Source organism: Schistocerca gregaria, chromosome 10 (genome assembly GCF_023897955.1).
Source record: "Schistocerca gregaria isolate iqSchGreg1 chromosome 10, iqSchGreg1.2, whole genome shotgun sequence".
NCBI classification, from domain to species: domain Eukaryota; kingdom Metazoa; phylum Arthropoda; class Insecta; order Orthoptera; family Acrididae; genus Schistocerca; species Schistocerca gregaria.
Window position 1 is genome coordinate 143,925,514 of NC_064929.1, and position 13,468 is coordinate 143,938,981.

At 39.0% G+C, this 13,468-nt stretch overlaps 1 protein-coding gene across 1 annotated transcript in view; it reads left to right on the top strand.

The window, feature by feature from the left end:
* The first annotated feature begins 5,068 nt into the window (after positions 1–5,068).
* LOC126293437 (F-box/LRR-repeat protein 20-like) overlaps positions 5,069–13,468 on the top strand; it is a 68,184-nt gene continuing 59,784 nt past the window's right edge. Inside the window, exon 1 of the mRNA XM_049986666.1 lies at positions 5,069–5,234. The gene's annotated coding sequence lies outside the window, so the exon portion shown is untranslated. The remainder of the gene's footprint in view (positions 5,235–13,468) is intronic.

The following is a 13,468-nucleotide window of genomic DNA, read 5'->3' on the forward strand; positions in this document are numbered from 1 at the left end:
TTGTACTCATAGTGCTGTTTTTCTCCCTGTCCTGCAGAGTCATTAAAATCTGGTGATATCCACTGGCCAATTCTAGAGTGGAAAAATATTTAGCCTTCCCCAACTGGTCTAAGATCTCTGATATATTCGGGATTTGGAACACCTCCCCTACAGAAATCTCATTTACCTTAAGATAAATCAGTCACCAATATATATTTTCGTTTCCCACTGACATCTACTTTTTCTCAACTAACAATGCTGGAGCATTCCATGGACTTTGACTTTCTACGATGATATCGTCTGCCAACATTTTTTCTATCTGCTCATGTAATACCTCCTTCTGGGATTCTGGTATAAAATATGGTCTGACATTTATAACTTTGCCTGTATGCTCTGGCAATAGTGGAAGTACATGCTTGACTGTCTCCGTGTATGATAAATTATCGCCTTTTAAGTGAAATATATCCAATACACAATTTCTCTACCTCATATTTTTCTTCCTCATTTAAGTGTTCTATTCGCAATGCACCTCTCACTTGTACTACGCGATTCTTGTAATCCGGTGCCTCTTCCGGCGTTTCTGTTACTCTTCTTGGTACTGCTTCTTAGTGTAAGGGTTCATTAACTAAACACACTGAACTAACATCACATTCTACTTCATTCGTATTCACCACACTAATAATACGCGTACCTTGTGTATTTCGTACTAGAGCTTCCAGGTGGGTACACCCTTCATTACTTGTTGTTTCGGTACTATAAACTATTCGCCTTCCGAAATCATCTTACGCTCTAATAATCAGATTCTCATAACCGTTTCCTATCTGGGACCAATTGTTTCCGTGCAATCGCGACTTTCTCTTGCCTGGCCTTGAGTCAGCGTGTGTGACCCTGCCTCACTTGACCATGGTATCAGTCCGTTACTACTATTGATAATGCGTTGTCCCTTTAACACTCTGTTCCAATATTTCCTCTCATGTATCTCATTCAGCTTAATCTTATCTTTCTGTCGGCCTTGCAGTGCTACCGTTGGTACATTAAAATTTCATATTTCCCTCCATCCCTTTGGTAACTCTCCTTCAGGTTCTGTGATCAACGGAATACTCCTCCCATTTATTTCTGTTGCCATAATCAATGACTGCTCTCTGTTTTTGTAGGAAATCTCTACCTGCCAAACCATTATACAGGACATCTGTGTCTTGTCTTAATACATGGAGAGTGTGCTCGCCTAACACCCTGTACCCAACGTGTTCATTGTATCCTGTGTTACTCCTTTTAATGTCTGTACCTCATCCTTATTCACCGGCATTCCACTATCTATCACTTCTTCTATGATTAAACTGATGTGGGCTCCTGTATCCATTAAAAGCATCAATTATTTACCCAATTCAGTGCAATAAGGCATCATTACATCATTTTCAGCTTTGCAGCCTGCTACCCTCACCTTGGGCTATTTAACGGTGGCTAGCTCTGCAGATGATGAAGAAATTGATGAAATGTATGATGAGATAAAAGAAATTATTAAGATAGTAAAGGGAGACGAAAATTTAATAGTCATGGCTGACTAGAATTCGACAGTAGGAAAAGGAAGAGAAGGAAACATAGTAGGTGAATATGGATTGGGGCTAGGAAATGCAAGAGGAAGCCACCTGGTAGAATTTTGCACAGAGCATAACTTAGTCATAGCTAACACTTGGTTCAAGAATCATGAAAGAAGGTTGTATACATGGAAGAACCCTGGAGATACTAGAAGATTTCAGATAGATTATATAATGGTAAGACAGAGATTTAGGAACCAGATTTTAAATTGTAATCTATTGGTTATGAACTGTAGATTAAAACTGAAGAAACTACAAAAAGGTGGGAGTCTGTGTATGTGCGGATTGGTGTGTGTGTGTGTGTGTGTGTGCGCGCGCACGAGTGTACACCTGTCCTTTTTTTCCCCTAAGGGAAGTCTTTCCGCTCCCGGGATTGGAATGACTCCTTACCCTCTCCCTTAAAACCCACATCCTTTCATTTTTCCCTCTCCTTCCCTCTTTCCTGACGAAGCAACTGCCAGTTGCGAAAGCTCGTAATTCTGTGTGTTTGTGTGTTTTGTTCATGTGCCTGTCTGCCGGCGCTTTCCCGCTTGGTAAGTCTTGGAATCTTTGTTTTTACCAAACTATCAGTTTAATAAGTCACAGCTGCAAAATACTAACAGGAATTCTTTACAGACGAATGGAAAAACTGGTAGAAGCTGACCTCGGGGAAGATCAGTTTGGATTCCGTAGAAATGTTGGAACATGTGAGGCAATACTGATCTTATGACTTATCTTAGAATAAAGATTAAGGAGAGGCAAGCCTACATTTCTAGACCCAGAGAAAGCTTTTGAAAATGTTGACTGGAATACTCTCTTTCAAATTCTAAAGGTTGCAGGGGTAAAATACATAGAGCAAAAGGCTATTTACAATTTGTACAGAAACCAAATGCCAGTTATGAGAGTCGTGGGGCATGGAAAGGAAGCAGTGGTTGGGAAGGGAGTGAGACAGGGTTGTAGCCTATCCCCAATGTTATTCAATCTGTATAGTGAGCAAGCAGTAAAGGAAACAAAAGAAAAGTTCGGTGTAGGCATTAAAATCCATGGAGAAGAAATTAAAACTTTGAGGTTTGCCAATGACATTGTAATTCTGTCAGAGACAGCAAAGGACTTGGAAGAGCAGTTGAACGGAATGGACAGTGTCTTGAAAGGAGGATATAAGATGAACATCAACAAAAGCAAAACGAGGATATTGGAATGTAGTCTAATTAAATCGTGTGATGCTGCGAGAATTAGATTAGGAAATGAGACACTTAAAGTAGCAAATGAGTTTTGCTATTTAGGGAGCAAAATAACTGATAACGATTGAGGTAGAGAGGATATAAAATGTAGACTGGCAATGGCAAGGAAAGCGTTTCTGAAGAAGAGAAATTTGTTAACATTGAGTATAGATTTAAGTGGCAGGAAGTCGTTTCTGAAAGTATTTGTATGGAGTGTAGCCATGTAAGGAAGTGAAACATGGATGATAAATAGTTTGGACAAGAAGAGAATAGAAGGTTTTGAAATGTGGTGCTACAGAGGAATGCTGAAGATTAGATGGGTAGATCACATAACTAATGGGGAGATATTGAAAAGAATTGGGGAGAAGAGGAGTTTGTGGCATAACTTGACTAGAAGAAGGGATCAGTTGGTAGGACATTTTTTGGTGCATCAGGGGGTCACAAATTTAGCACTGAAGGGCAGTGTGGAGGGTAAAAATCGTAGAGGGAGACCAAGAGGTGAATACACTAAGCAGATTCAGAAGGATGAAGGTTGCAGTAAGTACTGGGAGATGAAGAAGCTTGCAGAGGATAGAGTAGCATGGAGAGCTGCATCAAATCAGTCCCAGGACTGAAGACCACAGCAACAACAAGGAAGAAGGTAAAAGATGGGAGTGCATGATTTGGGTGAGGTGAGTTCTGTGTATTGAGGTGTTTATCATTGTGAGTGGCCTGAGGTTTTATGGAGGTGTGCAGAAGGATCTTGATGGCAAATGCTGTATGTAGAGGTGTCATATAGCTAATGTAGACCTTCATATACTCCTTTTGATCAAGTACTATAGTGGTAGATCCTTTGTATTCTGGGAGGATAATGCTGGAGCCATCAGCTTTTTGGAACGCAGAGCCTGGGGTTCTGCAGAGGAAGGTTAGGGTCATGTTGTAGGGACCTAAGGAAAGGTTGTGAAGCAATGCTGGATGTGAGGAATTCTTGGAAGGCTTGCAAGGGATGATTCTGAGGTAGTGGTGGTGGATCAAGTTAGGATTGTGGGCAGAACTATTCAAGGCAGGGTTCAATGTCAGGTTTATGAAAACAAAACTGAAGGGCAGTTGACAAGTTTTGCTCCGTGGAATGAGTCCGTATTGTGTCATACACCACCATCTCAAACATTTTTGAAAAGACTGGAGGGAGTGATATAGATCTGTCATTAAAGGTGGTTTTCTTATCTCCAGTTTTGTAGATACTACAGCATATTGAAGTATGCGCTGAGTCAGTTATTCATCACAAAGATAGCTGAAGGGTAATCATATTAGGTCAGCTTAAGAATTTCATGTTATGCTGGAAGCACCATAATAGCCAGCAAACTACAACGTTTTAGTGACCTGACAAATTTTATATTTTTAAGTGTTGTATTTTTGAAACTTATGTCCCTTGGTGGTGCATGACTGTCTGCACAAGTAAATCTAATGTATCTATATTTGGTTGTGTAATAGTAGGTCCGATGTTTGCCGACACTGAGAGGAAGTAATCATTGCATTTGGTGTCCAATGATTTGAAGTTGCCGCCATTTCAGACAGACCTGCATCCTGTGGACTCAGTTTCATGTGCGTCACTATGTTGTCTGTTTTATTTTTAGTAATATTCCTGAAAGTTTTTTAGTAAGAGCTGTCACTTCCTAACACATGATAGTTTAATCCCAGGAGATATCCATTACCATTGCTTCTGTTCGTTTCTGTCCTTATTTGTTTTACGGTAAAATTAGACTCAAATTTTTCAGTGAACTTCAGATGAGCATAGGTCAAATATGATTTAAACTTGAATGATTACTTGGCCTTCTTTTTGCCTCTGCTCCCCCATGACAAATGGTCGTGTTAGTACGATAGAAATTGTAAATGAGGGGTCAAATCACCCGACAGCCTTACAAATATAAATTTCTGTAAAAATGGATAGTTTCGTAGATGTATGACGTAACAGCGGAGTGTAGTAAAAATATAAACTGGCAATTGAATACAAGTTACGAATTCAAATGCCCACCGCACGGAAGTTAGCTAAACCTATCGATCACATGCTGTACGTGTTCGGAGTGGTCACACATACTTACGAACTTCCGTAAGTTCTGTCTATTAAGTACGTATAGTCTTTATGATGTCACGAACTGATTATCAGATTGCTTTCAAGATTTTGGAAATAAATGTTCGCTAATCTGATACACAACTAAAATGTAAATAGATGTTTTCACCTCCGTCTAACGCGATCTCACGCCTCTTATTAATCGACTTTAAGAAAATCGATAATTACCACTATCGATACGAGGAAATTTCAGAAGCGCGCAACAAAAAAGAGTTCAGGGATGTTCTGATTTTATCGCTTGTTCACAACATTTGAGAATTATTCGAGTAGTTATCATCGATAGTAAATAATTACTTTTGTCACCCAGTAGTTGTATGACTATTATTCTTCGCATACTACGTTGAAAGACGAGAGGTAATAGTAACTGCGTAGTTTGTTGAGTGTTGTAAACCAATAATTGTAAGATAGTTATTGTTAAAGGATCGATTTCAGTATTGTGTTGTGTGTTGCGGCATGTGCGTAGCTTATAATTTTGAGGATAATGTAAGTGGAGTGAACGGATAAACCAGCTGAACAATCTCTCCACAATGCGCAAATAGACATAATGCTAATACCCTTTTTTTGTTTATAATATCAGTGCCGATAGTGGCACATATACAAGGCTTAGCACAAATATAAAAGTATATAAAAAGTTGTTAGAAAATCTCAAAGTAATCATATCCTGATAACCAGCTACCAATACGTAGCAACTGGGCATTTAGGATGGCTATATAGTCTATTGCGGAACCATCACTACATGAGCGTTCACCTTTAATGTTTGTATTGACGCTAGTTACGGTAGTGTGTCCTACAGAAGATTTCATTATTAATCAAATGTTGCACTGACAGACACTGGAATTATGCCGAATTCATTGTAACAAGTAACATAAACTCTGTATCTGATGCCTTGCCATATGTGACGACATTGGCTCTAGAATAACTCTTATCATTTGCATCTGTTTCCCATTAGTGCACCCCACAGTGTGTGGAAAATTCTCTCCTCATCATTTGCATCTCCTGGTTTCCTGTTAATGCATCCTATAGTGTGTGGAAAATTCTCTCCCTGTTTCCAAGTCCTTCACTATCGTGGACTAGTTGCATTCTTTCTCAAGAACGTAGCAATGTAAAATTTTAATTTCAACAGTTACAATAGCTAGTATATAATTATTAGGTGTACTGGTGTTAAACGTGCAGAATGAAGCATGAGAAGTGTAAAATATACACCTTGTAAAAGAAAACTACCCATTGTGGAAAGGATGGATTGCTGAGCACCATAAAGTTGACATGTTTAGTTGCAGACGGATACAGTGGACTGTTAGACACTAAGCTTGTGGGCCAAGCTTTCATCAGAAAAGAAAGGAAAACAAACACATTCAGACAAGCAGCTACACCTCACACACATAAACACTATCTTTGGCCCTATAGAAGAGTTGGAGGTACACATTCCAGGCATGTGTAGATCACACATAAGCCTTGTGCAGAATACTCTATCCAGCAAATTGTGAAGAAATGACCAGACAGATCTCCTACACATAAACAAACCTGTAATCTTATTGATTTGTTACTTGGGGCTATATCAGGTCACCCCCCCCCCCCCCCCCCCCCCCAAGAAACTCAAAAATGTTGTTGGAGGACGTGTCATATTTGGAAAGATGTAGCTTTGAAGATGAGGTACATATCAGATCGTAAACATTTCCTGTTATCTCTTTCATAATGGAAATGGGAGAAATAAAACTGTCTCACACAATATATGATGTCAGTACTGCTACAACTTCAGTAAATATTCCTGCCACCAGTGTGGTTTTTGCAATTTATTGTCAAACCATTGGAATTATCAGTAGCAGTGATTTGCAGGAATCAGTTGAATCATATATATCACATTTTAGTGACATCATTTGTTAACATTTTGCAGCTAGCTCTTAACTTTCATTGTGTATGTAATTGTTTTACAAGTAAAAGATTTAACACAAAGTTAATGTAGGCTGAAAGAAATCTTTCACTTACGTGTCACTGATTTTTCAACACTTTGCACAAAATGTGATGGTGCCGGGAACTATGATGCTTAGTGCCATCTGTGAACGTGCAGATGTGTATGAAAAGTCATAATTCCTTCCTGTCACTAGAAACCTTTGATTATTTCTCAAAGATGTAATGAGTGACAGAAGGTTCAGATGTGTTTCTTCAATTATCCTGATATAATTGTGCCAGTCATGTGGATATATCTTCAATAAAATGAGTAAATCAAAATGATGATGTCACGTTTACATGCATCTCTGAAAGAATGGACTCAGTTGGTGGTCTACAGCTGCACAAAATATTTCAAAAGTTATTCACTGACTGCAAATTCCTAAACATCAGGTGTGTTAGGTATATATTTACTACCCATTAGTGATGTATGAACATTTGTCCTGAACCAAGACTCAAACCCAAATTTTCCACTCATGAGCAACTGCCATAACTGCATCAGTTGTCCAAGCCTGCTCCCTGACTGAACCAAAATTCTGTATGTCACACTGACTACATCCTTATATCATAGCCCACTAAATTTGTCATCTAATACTCGCAACATTACTTGGATTTCTGCAACAGGGAGAGTGAGACAACAAGGAACTGAGACCAATGTTGGTGTAGGTGGGCATACAATGCTAACACCAGTGATCTTGATTCCTCCTTGCTTGTTGTGTGCATCCGAGTAATGTTGCAAGCATTAGGTGCTGTATTTAGTGGACTACAATATAAGGATGTAGACAGTGTGACATGTGGAAGTTTTGGACAGTTTGGGGAGCATGCACAGATAGCTGAAGTGGTTAAGACTCGCAGTAAGTAGAAAATACAGATTCAAGTTCTGGTCCAGTACAAATTTTCAAAACTCACCATTGGGTAGCAGATCTATATCTAATAGAACAGATGTCCAGGAATTTGCAATCAGAAAATTAATTTATGAGGAATCACATTACATTTCCTCTTTTGTTTTTCTCACAATGCAAGGACAAAGGCTGCTAAACTCAGTGCATCGTCTTCTGAGCTTGGCATATTTCAGGTACAAACTAACGCTTGTACAAGCATGCTTAAGCCATGTGGAAGTGTGAGGGATTTGTACACACTTGCACAAAACACTTGATCATGGGTGCGTGCCAGCCATGCAGTTACATATGTAACCATCTTATAACACTGTAGCATCTGGCATGTTCGCCTCTATGTGTGTGCAGGCATCTGCTGTGTTTCTACTAACAGATAATTTGCTCAGATGTGCATGGCTATACCTTGCTCTGGTCATTCACATTCTTGACTACAGTTCTGGAAGGATGACTTTCCTAACTGGTTTTTCTTCTTATATCTGCATATTGAAAATGCTGTGCAAAAATCGCTTGTTGTAAGCATTCCAATGTTTTCTTTTCTTTTGTCTCTGTATGCTCAGAAATCAAGTTTTAAAAGTAATAATTAGGAATAATCTATTTCAAAAGACATGCAATTGTTCAGTCAGTTCAAAATTCACCACTCTGCAGTTGGTTGGTTGATTTGGGTGGAGACCAAACAATGAGGTCATCAGTCCCATGCCCTTTCAAGGGAACCATCCCTGCATTTGCCTGAAACAATTTAGGGAAATCACAGAAAACTAAGTGACGATGGCCGAACACAGGTTTGAACCATTGTCGTCCTGAATGCCACTCTAGTGTGCTAACCACTGCGCCATCTTGCTGTGTGAGCACATACCTACTATGATTATGCTGAACTCTTATTACGGATGCAACCACATGCTGACTGTTCTGTGGATCATCTCATCCTGTAAGCACAACAATTTTTGGTTTAGTGCAGCTTCATGAAACACAAGGGAGAATATTAGCTGCTTGTTGATTGTGAAATAAAGTATTTATTTCAAAATAAAAGAATAACCTACACAGGAAAATCTTACAGATAGTTTAGGGTATATAAGTTGTTTATTGGAGGGTGTCGGGATAGTAGGTTATCATAGATTGAGGCCAGGATAATTTTGAGAGTGAAGAATGTGTTGTAAAGATAACTCACATATGCACAGTTCAGGAAAGCTGATGGTGGAGGGTAGAATCCAGATGCTCCAGGTTGTGAAGCAGCCATTGAAATCAAGCATGTTATGTTTAGCTGCATGTTTTGCCAGAGAGTTGTCTACTTTGCTCTTGGCCAAAGTTGGCAGGGGCCATTCATCCTGATGGACAGCTGGTTGGTGGTCATACCAGTATAAAAAGCTACACAATGATTGCAGCAGGGCTGGTATATGGCATGGCTGCCTTCACTGGTGGCCTGGCATCTAATGGGGTAGGACTCTTCTCTCAAAATTGTGTCGGCCTCAACCTATGATAAACTACTGCCCCTCGCAATCTGCATCCTACAGTTCCCCCACGCCCAGCCTGTGCTATCACCTCCGCCCAATTCACCTCCCCTCACTCTCGCTGTGTGCCGTTATCTGCCAACACACCCACCAGTCTTTTCCCTCCCTCTGCTCCTCTCCTTTTACACTCCCATCCCCTATAGCCTCCCATGCATCACCTATCAACTGTGTTCCGCTGCCTTCTAGTTCCTGCACGCTCCAGCAGACAGTTGTATTCTCCCCCACCCATGCCCTGTTATCTTTCCCCCTTCCCTGCCCCACTCTTGATTCTTGCTTCCATTCAGTGCAACAGTTGCAGTCTGCTCAGGCTGCTTGGTGTGTGCATGAGGTGTACCTGCTTGTGTGTATGTGTTTTCCTTTCTTTTCTATAGAATGATTTGGCTGAAAGTTCAATGTGGAACAATCATCTTCTTTTTTGCCTGCCTGCAAATGATTTATTTTATAATGCAGACCTTATCCAATGTCTGGTACCGCGCTCCGTGGAATTTGAATCTGCACCAGACGTCATAGATGTCGAAGACCTGTAGAGGTCTCTGCACCATTGCGCCATAAGCCATGGTGGCGTGCTCCTCCTGGCCCACATTTAGTATGAGGGCACCACAGTGGAACATATGGTCCCAGCGACCAATAGCGGCGCCCCCGATCGTGTATTTAAGTGCCTGCCTCTCGCTCAGCTAGTCTTATTGTTGTGGGCGTATTGACATATCGCCTCAACAACAGACAGCGTGTTTACTGTTCTTTGTTTTCATTACTAGTGGATGTCTTGGATTTGTTTGGTTGCCTCTGTCACCCTGTTGCTTCTTGTGTGTTGTCGTCGTAAGGTCTCTCTCGATCATCCATTGTTGTTTCGTGCCCATCCTTTTCATTTGTTTGTGTTTGTTAGCGGGCTGCACTCCACTTGGTCCCGCCGCGCTTTCTTGGCCACCCCATGACCGTTCTGGTCGCGATTACAACACAGTGCACAAAAATCATTCCTGTTTAAATACTTTGAGAGACTTGCATACATATGGGTGAAAATAAACTTTCTCTTGAACAAACACCTTAAAATCATGATTTTAACATTTCCTTAGTACATTTTGCTAGTTGCAGTACGTTGTGTTCACACTCTTTGTTAACTGGCTCCAAATGTTTTCAGAAATTGTACTTACATCACTGTTTGAATAGGTGACAACTGTTTTTGTATTATGGCAAAAGAACTTTTTTGCCCATTAATTCATCAGTTTGACTTAAGAGCTAAAAACGAGGTTAGTAACACACTGACCTTGTTTTTACCTCATAAGTCTCAAGAAATTTCTTTCTTTAAATGTCCTGTGATTATTCGATGTAGTGAAAAGCTATTGTATTCAACATATCGAAGAATTATTGGACACAACACTGTTGAAGTTACATTTTATTCTCTTTACATTTATTTACACTAAATTCAGTTTTGATTATTGACTTTGTATTATGCATGAACATCAATATTGTAAATATTGTAACACAAATTGGTAAGCTGCAACAATTAGAAGTTTCACAATGGCAGTGATTGACTTAATATCATTATTACAGAACAATGACTGGAAATTACATGATGAAATTCTGAACACAGAAATTTGCATGTTTACAACTGGGCCCTGTCTGATTGACGTATTATTTTTCTTGACGATTACCGGAAAGTGACTGACTGGTGCTTTACACACATCACCTTTTTTAGATATGTGTATTACAGAAATTACAAATTTTTAAAATACAAGGCTATTACATTTTGGATATCAAAAGATAGAAAAAGTGGAAGATATGAAATACAGGGGACAGTGAAGCAAATTTGTTTACTCAAAAGCTGTATAATTAGAAAAAGGCAAAATAATAGCCACTATTTTATGGGAGGGGGCTTTTAATGTGCATGGAGATTTGAAAGTTAGCCAAGAATTTTCTAGAAAGTGATATTTCCTAATTGGGATACTTACTAAAGTGACATATTGGGTTCGTGAAAGTGCACGCTTGTGGAGATAGAAAAATTTGAGCTGAAAACTATAACACTGGATTTTAGAAAGAGTTGCCTATGTCCAAGATTGGACATTCTGGAACACAGAGATTCAAATATGAATAACTTTTTTTTTTTTGTAGGAAAAGTAAATCATTAATTAAAGATTGGAGAATGAGAGCTTTTAAATAAGCTACTATGTCAGTTTTAAAACCAACAGTTTTAGGGTGTTCAAATTTGATATGCTGTTTACAGGTATCATAAATCGTGAATATTTGCGTAAATAAACTGTTTCCACATGGCACAAATAGATTACTGTCATTGTGAGTAATAAAATTCACTGAAATTCTGCACGAATAAGAATGAGGCAATTTTGTGTGCACATTGCATACTTGATGTCATGGAAATGTTGGCATCAACTTTTTGGTGGACTTGGGGTACACGATAAGGATTGCAAATAACATAGCAACCCATAATCTCAAATGTAGTTGCACAGCACTTGGTGGTGATGTATACTAGAGTACTGCTGCTACACTCGCCAGATTTATTTGGTCTAGGTGCCTTTCCATGGGAAGCCATGAAATCAGTCACAAGAACCATCTGTGGAGCTGCTACAATCAAAGAAACTTTCAGTGTGTTCGAGCATGTCTGGCAGACAATGCTCTGTTGGTGTCAGGCGTCTGATGCATGGCATCTGATGGTGTGAACTTCGAGCGTCTGTTGTAACATTAGAGCTATATTTATGTTATACATTAAAAATATTTCAGATTAATCATTCTCTTATTTCCTTTCAGATCCTCAACTACTGTTACCACTTAACCCTAACATTCACTGCCATGGATTGCTGTGCAATTATCAAACCTTATTATGTGTCCCACCTTCTCTGGAAATTTGTCGCAACCTTTACGGGACATCTTTTATATGAAACACATGTATAATAGGAAAAAAAAAAAATAGTTGAGGAGTAGAATTGTAGAAAGTGGAACCATTGCACATTACTATATCTCAGATTGTAGTTTTCTGTTTGTTTATTCTGTATCAGAATCACAGAATGAGCATGTTGGAGCTGATGCAGAATTCTTTCGTCACTGTTCGTGGCAAGCTCCTAGTGGAAGTGATTTGCTGTTACTTCCTATGACCTATTTCGAAGTGTCAAGTGTGCACCTGCATCCTGTTGATGACTGTCATTAGTGCACACAAAGTGTAGTGTTGGGTTTGTGTTGTGGATGAAGGGAATGGATGCTTATTACGAAGTCCTCCATACAGGAGTCTATGGCAATGGTCAAACAACGATATAATTGTACGATTCTCCAGCTTGAATGATTTCTTAAATGTGAAATGTAAAACTTTGGCTTAACTTCTGCTGCCACACCAGACTGATTAACGAATGACTGGATCTGAGCCTTAGACCCACTTAGTGAGTTTAAATAGGACTAGAATTTCCTGGGGTTCTCAGCAAGATCTATTGCTAAGGTATGTTGATGGTAATTGTTGTAAGCTTACACATCAATCATTTTACAGATTTATGAATTTATGTTAACCACAAGTATGATGTACAGTCTGTTTAACTTTCACCCATAATTCATCTATGCCTATTGTACTGGAACTAAATCATGTCAATTCATTGTCTTAAGTGGGATGCTAACAATTGCCTATCTGCTCTTTCTAGTAGAAATACTCTCCTAGTTTAGGAGAAGACGATCCAAATCCCCTCATGCAAATAATGGAATGATTTCTTTGTAAAAGAAGCCTGTGTTCTTGTCTCTAAATGACGTCATTTCATGGGATATTAAACTTTACATATTTCTTCCTTACTTGCTTCCCATTCCTTTGCAGAATAAATAAAATTCTTCTCAGCTGCAAAATAACTTTCTTAATGCTCACCATTTATTTATCTTCTTGCTACAGATAACACCCTTGACAAGATTAATACACTATGATACTGTACATTCACAAACCATTTCCTTTTGACAGACAAGTGAGAGTTGACTCATTTCATGATACTAGAGTACTGTATTTACAATGCTTTAACATTTCCTTTTTGTCTCTATTTTTTTACAAATAAAGAGCAACAAGGCTTATGACACTTGTGGCTCCCCTTGCTTCAAATTTTTGTGTCAGTTGAGATGACAGTACCACATTATGAGGATCTTGAAAACTCAGCATTAAACATAAAAATAAAAATAATTATGTGAATATCTTGGCAATACAGGTTATGTAAATATTCTGAAGTATAAAAATACAGATGCTGACCTGATGTTGCTCAAATGGGAAAAACAG